A 12,434-nucleotide genomic window follows, 5' to 3' on the forward strand; every position below is an offset into this window, starting at 1 on the left:
TTTAGGTAACTGTATGTAATGGCAGATTGCCAGACATGTGGGAAAATACTTTGTGGGTCACACCAGTGAAATTTGTACATGACATGCTGATGCACCACAGATTTGCAGTAATAGTTGGTTTTTAGGTGAAGGGCAGTGGCTTATTACACAGGCAGATATGCTTCAGTTAAGAACCTGATGAGGTGTCACCTGCAGTCTGTATTATGAGGCTGCAGCTGGATAGCAAGGCCACTAGGAAAGTTACTTGAAACATAATGTTAAATAAACTTCCTGTAAAGGGGTAGCTTGCACACTTAATGATGAAAGATACACCTTCCTTCACATGTTTGTTTATGCTGCTCAAACAATTATGGCATCAGCTGCAGCCATGAAGATGAATAAAGATAAATATTGTGGGTCTGTGTGCAGACAGTATGTGATAGTGGCTTACAGGCACCAGAAGCTTTGTAGGCGTTAGAGAAAAATAAATATTAGGTAATGCAAGCTAATTTTAGAGCGCTAGAGTGTATTTAAGCAGTAGTCTAAGTGAAAGTATGTGAGTGAGAAAGATTTGGAACATGCAGCTATCTTGTGTAAAGTTGGTGTAAGGTTTCCAAATGTTGTGTGTGGCAGTAGGTGTGTGTTATGAAATGACATGATTGAGACAGTAGCAAGAGATGCTGTGACAGCTGAGTGTGATACTGAGGAAGAGAAGAGGCTTTTGCCTGTGCTAGGCTTAGCCTGGCTGTGATTTGTGTTGAAGGGGTGCTAGTGACATGTACTTGTGGTTTTGGTGTGCTTGCTGACTTGTTATTAGAGTGACATTTTAGATGTGCATTGGTGATGTAAGGGATAGGTTTATTGCCAGTTTTGTCATGTTCTGTTGTGAATGAAAGAAAGTGGAGGAGAACTGCGTAAATGGAGAGCATAGTTTGTGACAAGTGGGTGCAGATATGAAGCGAAACTTGTGTAGTTGGCTGATGGTATTAGCAGCTGATGTGAGGCATGAGAGAGTGAGATTGCGAAAAAAAATGTGGAACGCTTCACGATTTTGCGTGTCATCCTTGCGCAGGGGCCATGCTAATCTTCTCTGTATCGTTCCAATTTTAGTATATGTACCGCCGAAGCGAGTACATTCCAAGAGCCCTCTGAAATTGTATATATAGTTATGGCGTCGCGTCAAACATGGTTCGGCTTGGACGTAGGTTTACACAGCTCTGGCGAGGAACACAAGGCCTGCCGAGTGCTAATTTGTGAACTAATTACTGCGAGGTGTCGTTCTTAGTAAGTGGCAGCTCTGTCAACTGTAGATTTGGCAGTTTTGGGTGTAAAACTTAGATCGTAGAGTCGTTTGCTCTCGCACCATCCACCCAGAGCAGCAGCAGTTTCACACAGCTGCCGCTAGGCGGCAGCAAGACGTGTTGGCAGCTATTGTCGCCATGTTCTCACATCCCGAGTTTAGTGTCTTATAGGCATACGTATGAAACACACTTCTCTAATGTGTGGGATAAATGACTCTGACTGGAGCAGGTAGCAGGTCTTCAAGACTCTCAAAACAAGCGAATGTTTTGGCCAAACTGTCTTCACTGCTAACACAAATTGCATTACTCTTGCAGTGGTACTTTCTTACGATACCTATCGATTTAATTACAGAGTGCTCATATGCAATGCAACTTTTAACTCACACATCAAGTACAACACAAGAAGACACAGCCTGTGACCATGTAAATTACTGAGGAACTCCACAGAGACCAAGCATGGTTCTATTCATCCAATGGCGCCAGAAGACAATAGTGACTGCAAGAAGAGACACAGTAGCCTCACAAACCATTAAAAACAGCATTCGTATTGCACACTTTGAAACACAGCAGTGTAGGTCATTACTAGGGCATGGATGGGTTAATGCGACTTGTGTGAGATAGTAGTAGGAATGATGGGCATAGTTCCGTTTTCAGTACAATACCAGGTGATATATTTGTGTTGATCCAGGTGTACACAGGGCAGGTCTACTTGACAACAGTGAAACACTGTGATTGAGGTGTGTGAATGAGCCTAAAATATCGAGGGGACATGTGGTAAGAGAAACCAGGTTAGCATTGTGTTAGTAGCTGTAGTTATGTTCCTGTGAAATGTCAATCAGCTCTAATCCAGGTTGGTGAATGTTGTTATTGCAGGAAGAATTGCTAGTGCAGAACAAAGAGTGATAGATTTAGTATTTGAAAGCAGTTAATAACTGAGTAGCTACTGGTGTCATGTGACACAAACTGGTTTGTGATGTAGTTGTCTATTCCTGAAATCTTGAAGCTTGCTAGTGTTTTGTGTCTTGACTGGCTCTGTATCTGCTTATGTGGTAGAGCTTCTGTGTATGTAACATGATGAATATTGCATGCAGAGTTTGTCCAATCTTTCTCCTAGACACAGGATGAGAGGTGCATCAGCTGCAATTGTGAACACCATCGACTTGTATCACATTGATGGGATTCAAAGTGCTGTCAAAATAGTAGAGTCTCACATCTAAATGCTATATGTTAATATTAGCATACTGGTCTGCTGTCTGAACACTTCAGTGTTGTGGTATTCATTGGCTGACACTTTTGGAATTTATTTAGGTAACTGTATGTAATGGCAGATTGCCAGACATGTGGGAAAATACTTTGTGGGTCACACCAGTGAAATTTGTACATGACATGCTGATGCACCACAGATTTGCAGTAATAGTTGGTTTTTAGGTGAAGGGCAGTGGCTTATTACACAGTCAGATATGCTTCAGTTAAGAACCTGATGAGGTGTCACCTGCAGTCTGTATTATGAGGCTGCAGCTGGATAGCAAGGCCACTAGGAAAGTTACTTGAAACATAATGTTAAATAAACTTCCTGTAAAGGGGTAGCTTGCACACTTAATCATGAAACATACACCTTCCTTCACATGTTTGTTTATGCTGCTCAAACAATTATGGCATCAGCTGCAGCCATGAAGATGAATAAAGATAAATATTGTGGGTCTGTGTGCAGACAGTATGTGATAGTGGCTTACAGGCACCAGAAGCTTTGTAGGCGTTAGAGAAAAATAAATATTAGGTAATGCAAGCTAATTTTAGAGCGCTAGAGTGTATTTAAGCAGTAGTCTAAGTGAAAGTATGTGAGTGAGAAAGATTTGGAACATGCAGCTATCTTGTGTAAAGTTGGTGTAAGGTTTCCAAATGTTGTGTGTGGCAGTAGGTGTGTGTTATGAAATGACATGATTGAGACAGTAGCAAGAGATGCTGTGACAGCTGAGTGTGATACTGAGGAAGAGAAGAGGCTTTTGCCTGTGCTAGGCTTAGCCTGGCTGTGATTTGTGTTGAAGGGGTGCTAGTGACATGTACTTGTGGTTTTGGTGTGCTTGCTGACTTGTTATTAGAGTGACATTTTAGATGTGCATTGGTGATGTAAGGGATAGGTTTATTGCCAGTTTTGTCATGTTCTGTTGTGAATGAAAGAAAGTGGAGGAGAACTGCGTAAATGGAGAGCATAGTTTGTGACAAGTGGGTGCAGATATGAAGCGAAACTTGTGTAGTTGGCTGATGGTATTAGCAGCTGATGTGAGGCATGAGAGAGTGAGATTGCGAAGAAAAATGTGGAACGCTTCACGATTTTGCGTGTCATCCTTGCGCAGGGGCCATGCTAATCTTCTCTGTATCGTTCCAATTTTAGTATATGTACCGCCGAAGCGAGTACATTCGAGGAGCCCTCTGAAATTGTGTATATAGTTATGGCGTCGCGCCAAACATGGTTCGGCTTGGACGTAGGTTTACACAGCTCTGGCGAGGAACACAAGGCCTGCCAAGTGCTAATTTGTGAACTAATTACTGCGAGGTGTCGTTCTTAGTAAGTGGCAGCTCTGTCAACTGTAGATTTGGCAGTTTTGGGTGTAAAACTTAGATCGTAGAGTCGTTTGCTCTCGCACCATCCACCCAGAGCAGCAGCAGTTTCACACAGCTGCCGCTAGGCGGCAGCAAGACGTGTTGGCAGCTATTGTCGCCATGTTCTCACATCCCGAGTTTAGTGTCTTATAGGCATACGTATGAAACACACTTCTCTAATGTGTGGGATAAATGACTCTGACTGGAGCAGGTAGCAGGTCTTCAAGACTCTCAAAACAAGCGAATGTTTTGGCCAAACTGTCTTCACTGCTAACACAAATTGCATTACTCTTGCAGTGGTACTTTCTTACGATACCTATCGATTTAATTACAGAGTGCTCATATGCAATGCAACTTTTAACTCACACATCAAGTACAACACAAGAAGACACAGCCTGTGACCATGTAAATTACTGAGGAACTCCACAGAGACCAAGCATGGTTCTATTCATCCAATGGCGCCAGAAGACAATAGTGACTGCAAGAAGAGACACAGTAGCCTCACAAACCATTAGAAACAGCATTCGTATTGCACACTTTGAAACACAGCAGTGTAGGTCATTACTAGGGCATGGATGGGTTAATGCGACTTGTGTGAGATAGTAGTAGGAATGATGGACATAGTTCCGTTTTCAGTACAATACCAGGTGATATATTTGTGTTGATCCAGGTGTACACAGGGCAGGTCTACTTGACAACAGTGAAACACTGTGATTGAGGTGTGTGAATGAGCCTAAAATATCGAGGGGACATGTGGTAAGAGAAACCAGGTTAGCATTGTGTTAGTAGCTGTAGTTATGTTCCTGTGAAATGTCAATCAGCTCTAATCCAGGTTGGTGAATGTTGTTATTGCAGGAAGAATTGCTAGTGCAGAACAAAGAGTGATAGATTTAGTATTTGAAAGCAGTTAATAACTGAGTAGCTACTGGTGTCATGTGACACAAACTGGTTTGTGATGTAGTTGTCTATTCCTGAAATCTTGAAGCTTGCTAGTGTTTTGTGTCTTGACTGGCTCTGTATCTGCTTATGTGGTAGAGCTTCTGTGTATGTAACATGATGAATATTGCATGCAGAGTTTGTCCAATCTTTCTCCTAGACACAGGATGAGAGGTGCATCAGCTGCAATTGTGAACACCATCGACTTGTATCACATTGATGGGATTCAAAGTGCTGTCAAAATAGTAGAGTCTCACATCTAAATGCTATATGTTAATATTAGCATACTGGTCTGCTGTCTAAACACTTCAGTGTTGTGGTATTCATTGGCTGACACTTTTGGAATTTATTTAGGTAACTGTATGTAATGGCAGATTGCCAGACATGTGGGAAAATACTTTGTGGGTCACACCAGTGAAATTTGTACATGACATGCTGATGCACCACAGATTTGCAGTAATAGTTGGTTTTTAGGTGAAGGGCAGTGGCTTATTACACAGGCAGATATGCTTCAGTTAAGAACCTGATGAGGTGTCACCTGCAGTCTGTATTATGAGGCTGCAGCTGGATAGCAAGGCCACTAGGAAAGTTACTTGAAACATAATGTTAAATAAACTTCCTGTAAAGGGGTAGCTTGCACACTTAATGATGAAAGATACACCTTCCTTCACATGTTTGTTTATGCTGCTCAAACAATTATGGCATCAGCTGCAGCCATGAAGATGAATAAAGATAAATATTGTGGGTCTGTGTGCAGACAGTATGTGATAGTGGCTTACAGGCACCAGAAGCTTTGTAGGCGTTAGAGAAAAATAAATATTAGGTAATGCAAGCTAATTTTAGAGCGCTAGAGTGTATTTAAGCAGTAGTCTAAGTGAAAGTATGTGAGTGAGAAAGATTTGGAACATGCAGCTATCTTGTGTAAAGTTGGTGTAAGGTTTCCAAATGTTGTGTGTGGCAGTAGGTGTGTGTTATGAAATGACATGATTGAGACAGTAGCAAGAGATGCTGTGACAGCTGAGTGTGATACTGAGGAAGAGAAGAGGCTTTTGCCTGTGCTAGGCTTAGCCTGGCTGTGATTTGTGTTGAAGGGGTGCTAGTGACATGTACTTGTGGTTTTGGTGTGCTTGCTGACTTGTTATTAGAGTGACATTTTAGATGTGCATTGGTGATGTAAGGGATAGGTTTATTGCCAGTTTTGTCATGTTCTGTTGTGAATGAAAGAAAGTGGAGGAGAACTGCGTAAATGGAGAGCATAGTTTGTGACAAGTGGGTGCAGATATGAAGCGAAACTTGTGTAGTTGGCTGATGGTATTAGCAGCTGATGTGAGGCATGAGAGAGTGAGATTGCGAAAAAAAATGTGGAACGCTTCACGATTTTGCGTGTCATCCTTGCGCAGGGGCCATGCTAATCTTCTCTGTATCGTTCCAATTTTAGTATATGTACCGCCGAAGCGAGTACATTCCAAGAGCCCTCTGAAATTGTATATATAGTTATGGCGTCGCGTCAAACATGGTTCGGCTTGGACGTAGGTTTACACAGCTCTGGCGAGGAACACAAGGCCTGCCGAGTGCTAATTTGTGAACTAATTACTGCGAGGTGTCGTTCTTAGTAAGTGGCAGCTCTGTCAACTGTAGATTTGGCAGTTTTGGGTGTAAAACTTAGATCGTAGAGTCGTTTGCTCTCGCACCATCCACCCAGAGCAGCAGCAGTTTCACACAGCTGCCGCTAGGCGGCAGCAAGACGTGTTGGCAGCTATTGTCGCCATGTTCTCACATCCCGAGTTTAGTGTCTTATAGGCATACGTATGAAACACACTTCTCTAATGTGTGGGATAAATGACTCTGACTGGAGCAGGTAGCAGGTCTTCAAGACTCTCAAAACAAGCGAATGTTTTGGCCAAACTGTCTTCACTGCTAACACAAATTGCATTACTCTTGCAGTGGTACTTTCTTACGATACCTATCGATTTAATTACAGAGTGCTCATATGCAATGCAACTTTTAACTCACACATCAAGTACAACACAAGAAGACACAGCCTGTGACCATGTAAATTACTGAGGAACTCCACAGAGACCAAGCATGGTTCTATTCATCCAATGGCGCCAGAAGACAATAGTGACTGCAAGAAGAGACACAGTAGCCTCACAAACCATTAAAAACAGCATTCGTATTGCACACTTTGAAACACAGCAGTGTAGGTCATTACTAGGGCATGGATGGGTTAATGCGACTTGTGTGAGATAGTAGTAGGAATGATGGACATAGTTCCGTTTTCAGTACAATACCAGGTGATATATTTGTGTTGATCCAGGTGTACACAGGGCAGGTCTACTTGACAACAGTGAAACACTGTGATTGAGGTGTGTGAATGAGCCTAAAATATCGAGGGGACATGTGGTAAGAGAAACCAGGTTAGCATTGTGTTAGTAGCTGTAGTTATGTTCCTGTGAAATGTCAATCAGCTCTAATCCAGGTTGGTGAATGTTGTTATTGCAGGAAGAATTGCTAGTGCAGAACAAAGAGTGATAGATTTAGTATTTGAAAGCAGTTAATAACTGAGTAGCTACTGGTGTCATGTGACACAAACTGGTTTGTGATGTAGTTGTCTATTCCTGAAATCTTGAAGCTTGCTAGTGTTTTGTGTCTTGACTGGCTCTGTATCTGCTTATGTGGTAGAGCTTCTGTGTATGTAACATGATGAATATTGCATGCAGAGTTTGTCCAATCTTTCTCCTAGACACAGGATGAGAGGTGCATCAGCTGCAATTGTGAACACCATCGACTTGTATCACATTGATGGGATTCAAAGTGCTGTCAAAATAGTAGAGTCTCACATCTAAATGCTATATGTTAATATTAGCATACTGGTCTGCTGTCTGAACACTTCAGTGTTGTGGTATTCATTGGCTGACACTTTTGGAATTTATTTAGGTAACTGTATGTAATGGCAGATTGCCAGACATGTGGGAAAATACTTTGTGGGTCACACCAGTGAAATTTGTACATGACATGCTGATGCACCACAGATTTGCAGTAATAGTTGGTTTTTAGGTGAAGGGCAGTGGCTTATTACACAGTCAGATATGCTTCAGTTAAGAACCTGATGAGGTGTCACCTGCAGTCTGTATTATGAGGCTGCAGCTGGATAGCAAGGCCACTAGGAAAGTTACTTGAAACATAATGTTAAATAAACTTCCTGTAAAGGGGTAGCTTGCACACTTAATCATGAAACATACACCTTCCTTCACATGTTTGTTTATGCTGCTCAAACAATTATGGCATCAGCTGCAGCCATGAAGATGAATAAAGATAAATATTGTGGGTCTGTGTGCAGACAGTATGTGATAGTGGCTTACAGGCACCAGAAGCTTTGTAGGCGTTAGAGAAAAATAAATATTAGGTAATGCAAGCTAATTTTAGAGCGCTAGAGTGTATTTAAGCAGTAGTCTAAGTGAAAGTATGTGAGTGAGAAAGATTTGGAACATGCAGCTATCTTGTGTAAAGTTGGTGTAAGGTTTCCAAATGTTGTGTGTGGCAGTAGGTGTGTGTTATGAAATGACATGATTGAGACAGTAGCAAGAGATGCTGTGACAGCTGAGTGTGATACTGAGGAAGAGAAGAGGCTTTTGCCTGTGCTAGGCTTAGCCTGGCTGTGATTTGTGTTGAAGGGGTGCTAGTGACATGTACTTGTGGTTTTGGTGTGCTTGCTGACTTGTTATTAGAGTGACATTTTAGATGTGCATTGGTGATGTAAGGGATAGGTTTATTGCCAGTTTTGTCATGTTCTGTTGTGAATGAAAGAAAGTGGAGGAGAACTGCGTAAATGGAGAGCATAGTTTGTGACAAGTGGGTGCAGATATGAAGCGAAACTTGTGTAGTTGGCTGATGGTATTAGCAGCTGATGTGAGGCATGAGAGAGTGAGATTGCGAAAAAAAATGTGGAACGCTTCACGATTTTGCGTGTCATCCTTGCGCAGGGGCCATGCTAATCTTCTCTGTATCGTTCCAATTTTAGTATATGTACCGCCGAAGCGAGTACATTCCAAGAGCCCTCTGAAATTGTGTATATAGTTATGGCGTCGCGCCAAACATGGTTCGGCTTGGACGTAGGTTTACACAGCTCTGGCGAGGAACACAAGGCCTGCCAAGTGCTAATTTGTGAACTAATTACTGCGAGGTGTCGTTCTTAGTAAGTGGCAGCTCTGTCAACTGTAGATTTGGCAGTTTTGGGTGTAAAACTTAGATCGTAGAGTCGTTTGCTCTCGCACCATCCACCCAGAGCAGCAGCAGTTTCACACAGCTGCCGCTAGGCGGCAGCAAGACGTGTTGGCAGCTATTGTCGCCATGTTCTCACATCCCGAGTTTAGTGTCTTATAGGCATACGTATGAAACACACTTCTCTAATGTGTGGGATAAATGACTCTGACTGGAGCAGGTAGCAGGTCTTCAAGACTCTCAAAACAAGCGAATGTTTTGGCCAAACTGTCTTCACTGCTAACACAAATTGCATTACTCTTGCAGTGGTACTTTCTTACGATACCTATCGATTTAATTACAGAGTGCTCATATGCAATGCAACTTTTAACTCACACATCAAGTACAACACAAGAAGACACAGCCTGTGACCATGTAAATTACTGAGGAACTCCTCAGAGACCAAGCATGGTTCTATTCATCCAATGGCGCCAGAAGACAATAGTGACTGCAAGAAGAGACACAGTAGCCTCACAAACCATTAGAAACAGCATTCGTATTGCACACTTTGAAACACAGCAGTGTAGGTCATTACTAGGGCATGGATGGGTTAATGCGACTTGTGTGAGATAGTAGTAGGAATGATGGACATAGTTCCGTTTTCAGTACAATACCAGGTGATATATTTGTGTTGATCCAGGTGTACACAGGGCAGGTCTACTTGACAACAGTGAAACACTGTGATTGAGGTGTGTGAATGAGCCTAAAATATCGAGGGGACATGTGGTAAGAGAAACCAGGTTAGCATTGTGTTAGTAGCTGTAGTTATGTTCCTGTGAAATGTCAATCAGCTGTAATCCAGGTTGGTGAATGTTGTTATTGCAGGAAGAATTGCTAGTGCAGAACAAAGAGTGATAGATTTAGTATTTGAAAGCAGTTAATAACTGAGTAGCTACTGGTGTCATGTGACACAAACTGGTTTGTGATGTAGTTGTCTATTCCTGAAATCTTGAAGCTTGCTAGTGTTTTGTGTCTTGACTGGCTCTGTATCTGCTTATGTGGTAGAGCTTCTGTGTATGTAACATGAGGAATATTGCATGCAGAGTTTGTCCAATCTTTCTCCTAGACACAGGATGAGAGTTGCATCAGCTGCAATTGTGAACACCATCGACTTGTATCACATTGATGGGATTCAAAGTGCTGTCAAAATAGTAGAGTCTCACATCTAAATGCTATATGTTAATATTAGCATACTGGTCTGCTGTCTAAACACTTCAGTGTTGTGGTATTCATTGGCTGACACTTTTGGAATTTATTTAGGTAACTGTATGTAATGGCAGATTGCCAGACATGTGGGAAAATACTTTGTGGGTCACACCAGTGAAATTTGTACATGACATGCTGATGCACCACAGATTTGCAGTAATAGTTGGTTTTTAGGTGAAGGGCAGTGGCTTATTACACAGGCAGATATGCTTCAGTTAAGAACCTGATGAGGTGTCACCTGCAGTCTGTATTATGAGGCTGCAGCTGGATAGCAATGCCACTAGGAAAGTCACTTGAAACATAATGTTAAATAAACTTCCTGTAAAGGGGTAGCTTGCACACTTAATGATGAAAGATACACCTTCCTTCACATGTTTGTTTATGCTGCTCAAACAATTATGGCATCAGCTGCAGCCATGAAGATGAATAAAGATAAATATTGTGGGTCTGTGTGCAGACAGTATGTGATAGTGGCTTACAGGCACCAGAAGCTTTGTAGGCGTTAGAGAAAAATAAATATTAGGTAATGCAAGCTAATTTTAGAGCGCTAGAGTGTATTTAAGCAGTAGTCTAAGTGAAAGTATGTGAGTGAGAAAGATTTGGAACATGCAGCTATCTTGTGTAAAGTTGGTGTAAGGTTTCCAAATGTTGTGTGTGGCAGTAGGTGTGTGTTATGAAATGACATGATTGAGACAGTAGCAAGAGATGCTGTGACAACTGAGTGTGATACTGAGGAAGAGAAGAGGCTTTTGCCTGTGCTAGGCTTAGCCTGGCTGTGATTTGTGTTGAAGGGGTGCTAGTGACATGTACTTGTGGTTTTGGTGTGCTTGCTGACTTGTTATTAGAGTGACATTTTAGATGTGCATTGGTGATGTAAGGGATAGGTTTATTGCCAGTTTTGTCATGTTCTGTTGTGAATGAAAGAAAGTGGAGGAGAACTGCGTAAATGGAGAGCATAGTTTGTGACAAGTGGGTGCAGATATGAAGCGAAACTTGTGTAGTTGGCTGATGGTATTAGCAGCTGATGTGAGGCATGAGAGAGTGAGATTGCGAAAAAAAATGTGGAACGCTTCACGATTTTGCGTGTCATCCTTGCGCAGGGGCCATGCTAATCTTCTCTGTATCGTTCCAATTTTAGTATATGTACCGCCGAAGCGAGTACATTCCAAGAGCCCTCTGAAATTGTATATATAGTTATGGCGTCGCGTCAAACATGGTTCGGCTTGGACGTAGGTTTACACACCTCTGGCGAGGAACACAAGGCCTGCCGAGTGCTAATTTGTGAACTAATTACTGCGAGGTGTCGTTCTTAGTAAGTGGCAGCTCTGTCAACTGTAGATTTGGCAGTTTTGGGTGTAAAACTTAGATCGTAGAGTCGTTTGCTCTCGCACCATCCACCCATAGCAGCAGCAGTTTCACACAGCTGCCGCTAGGTGGCAGCAAGACGTGTTGGCAGCTATTGTCGCCATGTTCTCACGTCCCGAGTTTAGTGTCTTATAGGCATACGTATGAAACACACTTCTCTAATGTGTGGGATAAATGACTCTGACTGGAGCAGGTAGCAGGTCTTCAAGACTCTCAAAACAAGCGAATGTTTTGGCCAAACTGTCTTCACTGCTAACACAAATTGCATTACTCTTGCAGTGGTACTTTCTTACGATACCTATCGATTTAATTACAGAGTGCTCATATGCAATGCAACTTTTAACTCACACATCAAGTACAACACAAGAAGACACAGCCTGTGACCATGTAAATTACTGAGGAACTCCACAGAGACCAAGCATGGTTCTATTCATCCAATGGCGCCAGAAGACAATAGTGACTGCAAGAAGAGACACAGTAGCCTCACGAACAATTAAAAACAGCATTCGTATTGCACACTTTGAAACACAGCAGTGTAGGTCATTACTAGGGCATGGATGGGTTAATGCGACTTGTGTGAGATAGTAGTAGGAATGATGGACATAGTTCCGTTTTCGGTACAATACCAGGTGATATATTTGTGTTGATCCAGGTGTACACAGGGCAGGTCTACTTGACAACAGTGAAACACTGTGATTGAGGTGTGTGAATGAGCCTAAAATATCGAGGGGACATGTGGTAAGAGAAACCAGGTTAGCATTGTGTTAGTAGCTGTAGTTATGTTCC

The 12,434-nt window shown here is 42.2% G+C and overlaps 5 non-coding genes across 5 annotated transcripts; all 5 read right to left on the reverse strand.

Annotated features, from left to right (window-relative positions):
- Window positions 1-1,006: 1,006 nt before the first annotated feature.
- On the reverse strand, window positions 1,007-1,113 carry LOC126279529 (U6 spliceosomal RNA). The gene has a single exon (XR_007551004.1). It is a non-coding gene; the product is annotated as a U6 spliceosomal RNA (small nuclear RNA).
- A 2,476-nt stretch (window positions 1,114-3,589) lies between these two features.
- Window positions 3,590-3,696, reverse strand: LOC126279530 (U6 spliceosomal RNA). The gene has a single exon (XR_007551005.1). It is a non-coding gene; the product is annotated as a U6 spliceosomal RNA (small nuclear RNA).
- A 2,476-nt stretch (window positions 3,697-6,172) lies between these two features.
- Window positions 6,173-6,279, reverse strand: LOC126279531 (U6 spliceosomal RNA). The gene has a single exon (XR_007551006.1). It is a non-coding gene; the product is annotated as a U6 spliceosomal RNA (small nuclear RNA).
- Window positions 6,280-8,755: 2,476 nt separating this feature from the next.
- Window positions 8,756-8,862, reverse strand: LOC126279532 (U6 spliceosomal RNA). The gene has a single exon (XR_007551007.1). It is a non-coding gene; the product is annotated as a U6 spliceosomal RNA (small nuclear RNA).
- A 2,476-nt stretch (window positions 8,863-11,338) lies between these two features.
- Window positions 11,339-11,445, reverse strand: LOC126279533 (U6 spliceosomal RNA). Its single transcript, XR_007551008.1, has one exon. It is a non-coding gene; the product is annotated as a U6 spliceosomal RNA (small nuclear RNA).
- Between the last annotated feature and the right edge of the window lie 989 nt (window positions 11,446-12,434).

The sequence above is a fragment of the Schistocerca gregaria genome, chromosome 6 (assembly GCF_023897955.1).
Source record: "Schistocerca gregaria isolate iqSchGreg1 chromosome 6, iqSchGreg1.2, whole genome shotgun sequence".
Taxonomy (NCBI): domain Eukaryota; kingdom Metazoa; phylum Arthropoda; class Insecta; order Orthoptera; family Acrididae; genus Schistocerca; species Schistocerca gregaria.